The 3517-nt window shown below is 34.4% G+C and overlaps 1 non-coding gene across 1 annotated transcript; it reads left to right on the top strand.

Annotated features, from left to right (window-relative positions):
- Positions 1-2913: 2913 nt before the first annotated feature.
- Positions 2914-3020, top strand: LOC148764208 (small nucleolar RNA R71). Its single transcript, XR_016025002.1, has one exon. It is a non-coding gene; the product is annotated as a small nucleolar RNA R71 (small nucleolar RNA).
- The last annotated feature ends 497 nt before the right edge of the window (positions 3021-3517 follow it).

Raw genomic sequence — 3517 nt, 5'->3', positions numbered from 1 at the left:
CCTTTTTCTTTTTCTTTCCTTGCTTTTTTATTTTTCTCAATTTCACAACCCCAAACTTATTTCTTTTATTGGGTAGTGAGATGAATACAATCATATTTTGAACTTTTCTTCATTTTTCATGTTGACTACCTCTTTCACTATGTAGCTCATAATACTTCCTAAATTGACTTATACACTTAGGAATGAAAGATGCAATAATGGTTGAAAACATTAATATAAGGGTCTAGGCTAAAAATTAAGTGTTCAAACAAAGAAAAGGTGTCATTAGGCTCAAAGGGGGTTCTTAAGGATAATTTATGCAAAGGAAGGCTACAAAAAGCTCAATCGATCCAAAAATGGCCTAAATCATTTCCTTAACTAAGTGTACCCTAGAATATTGCTTCGAGAGAGAATCAAACAAATTCTAGAACTTAATACATAATTCAAAATTTTCACATTCTCTGAATTCATGCAATGAATCTAAACAAAATACATTGTGCTCAAAATGTAGAAATTTCATCATAATAATAAAGCTTTGCATAAGAATTTACATAACACTCAAACAATATTCACATGTTTCAAAGAATCAAAATAGGAATAAAACTATGTTCTCATCATTGGATAGGTAAATTAAACAAAACTAGCACAATTAAAACTAGTTCAAATGCAAATTCACATGCATACAAAAAATTTAATGAAAATAAACTAACCTAAACTAACCTAAAATATCACAAAAACTACTAACAATAAAAACCTTCCCCCAAACTTAAATTGTACATTGTTCTCAATGTGAAAAGCTAAAAGGAATAAGAAAAAAGAACTCCATTATCAATGGTGACAATGCATTGAAAGCTCTAATTTTCTTCCATCTTATCTTCATGCTTTTCAAATCAACACACTCAACAAACAAGCTAGGGGGAGGTTATAAGTATTTATTTAAATAGAAAAAAAAACTAACTAAAACAACAACTAAACTTAAAAAGATATTGCTTGGGTTGCCTCCCAAAAAGCCTTTTTTTATAGTCACTAGCTTGATATGATACCCCCTTTTTCACTTTTTCATCACTGTAGAAACGCTTGAGGCTTTGTTTCATTACCTTGAATGCTTCAGTAAGTGTACTAAAAATTTCAATGTAGCCATAAGACAAAACTTTTACCACCTTAAAGGTCTGCCACCAATATGGTTGAAGTTGCCATGATAAAATATGGAGGCATGAATTAAAGAGTGTTACGTGTTGTCCAACCTCAAAATCCCTATCATTGGAAAGTGGTAGATTATGCTCATCATAACACTACTTCGTTTTGAGATTTAGTGGCGATGGCTCTAACTCAAGAGTTGGTACTTGTTTACTTATAGGTGGTGGAGTAGGATTCTCTTGACCTTCATTCGCTAAGTCCACTTTATAGCAATGAGTTATGGAGGATTAGTGTTTAGTTGCATTGAAAATAATAAATTCAACTACCACTTCACCAACTCTGAAAGTTATTCTACCTTTTTTTAGATTGATGAGTGCACTTGCAATGGCCAAGAATGGACGTCCCAGTATGATCGAAACCTCTTGATACTCTTCCATTTCAAGTACAATGAAATCTACTGGAATGTATTATTTCTTCACTTTAAGAAAGATATCCTCAATAATCCCACAAGGGTGCCTTATTATTCTGTCTGCTAACTACAAGAGACTGTAGTAGGTTGAATCTCCATTAGTCTAATTATCCTAGCAACAAATAAAGGCATTATTGAGACACCAACACTTAAATCACACAAAGCTTTCAAAAAATAAAATTACAAATTAAGCAAAGGATAGAAAAACTCCCTAGGTCCTTAAGCTTTTGTGGAAGCTTGTTTTGGTTTATCGCGCTACACTCCTCAGTGAATGCAATCTCAAAATCCTCTAATTTCCTCTTCTGTGTAAATATGTCCTTTAGAAACCTCACATATGACAGCATTTGCTCTAGAGCTTTTGTGAAAGGAATGTTGATGTGAAGCTTTCTAAACACCTCTAGAAATTTTTGGAATTGCCTATCAAGCTTTTGTTTTTGAAGGCGTTGAGGAAAGGGTGGTGGTGCTAAAGTTTCCTTTGCTACCTTCTCTTGAATTTTCCTGTCAACTATCTCAATCACTATTTCATTCTCAATAGGCTATCTTGAAGATTAGCTAGCTGAACACTATTTTCTACCTTTTCTTCATTCCTCAAGGTGATTGCCATAACTTGTTCTTTACCTTCTCTCCTTAGATTCACCTCTGTATCATTAGGAAGTGTTCGTTGCGGTCGATTGTTTTATAAAATGGCAAGTTGACTAACCTAAGTCTCAAGGTTTCGAATTGAAGCTGCTTGACAATGAATGAGAGTTGTTTGACTTTGTATGATGCTATCATTCTATGTCATGTACTACCTTAGCAAATCTTCAACAATTGGCTTCTTTTTTAAGAAAAGTACTCTGGCTTGTTGTTGGAATTCTAGAGGTGCATTTGGCCTTGAAATTGATGACGACTCTTGATTGTTAGCCCAAGAAATTGGGATGATGCCTCCACCTTGGGTTGTAAGTGTTGGAGTAGGGATTATTCTACTATCTAGTCCTCATAAATTGCACTATTTTTGTTGAGCTTGGACTCTGATGACCTGCATGAATATCTCCATAATACTTACAAGCTATAGAGGACTTTGCACAAAGTTAGTTTCAAAAGATTCAAGAGTGTTTGTTAGAGCTGCTACTTGTGTATATAAGGTTGAAAAAACATATACATTATGAATTTCAGCTACTCTCCTATGCATTGCTTGCTCTGTTGGCCACTAGTAATTGTTTGGAACCATTTCTTCCAACAAATCATTCGATTTGGCCATTAAAGCTCCTCCTACAGCAGCATCAATGGTGGTTCAAACCTACCAATTTAAACCATTGTAAAAAGTTTGTACATGAAGCCTCTTTGGAAGACCATGATGAGGACAACACTGAAGTAATTCTTTGTATCTTTCCCAAGCTTCGTACAACAATTCAAAATCTTGCTGCATAAATGATGTAATATTATTCCTCATTTCCACTATCTTAGCTGGAGGAAAAAACTTGGCAAGGAACTTCTAAGCAAGATTATCCCATGTTGTTATTGAGATAGTAGGGAGCGTATTCAACCATGCTTTAGCTTTATCCCTTAATGAGAAAGGAAAAAGCCTCAAATGAATTGCATCATCTGTAACACCATTATGCTTGAAAGTATCACAATTCTCCAAAAAGTTTGATATATGACCATTTGGATCATCATTTGGAAGGCCCCAAAACTGGACTAAGGTTTAAATCATTTGATGATAGCTGGCTTGATCTCAAAATTATTTGCTTGAATAGTTGGTCGTCAAATGCTCTATGGAATTCCTTGTACCAAAAGAATAGCATAATCCCTTAAGCAACGATTTTTAGCTACTACGCTCTCTTGAATTTTCTATTCACCCTGTTGATCGGCCTTTGTAATTGTTGGAGCAACACCTTGTTGATTCTCTACTCGAAGTCTGTGAAATGTTCTTTCAATATCTATATCACACGA

Source organism: Theobroma cacao, chromosome 2, assembly GCF_053813885.1.
Source record: "Theobroma cacao isolate CCN51 chromosome 2, ASM5381388v1, whole genome shotgun sequence".
In the NCBI taxonomy this organism is placed as follows: Eukaryota; Viridiplantae; Streptophyta; class Magnoliopsida; order Malvales; family Malvaceae; genus Theobroma; species Theobroma cacao.
The sequence above is the reverse complement of the archived record's forward strand: the minus strand, read 5'-3'. Positions and strand labels throughout refer to the sequence as shown.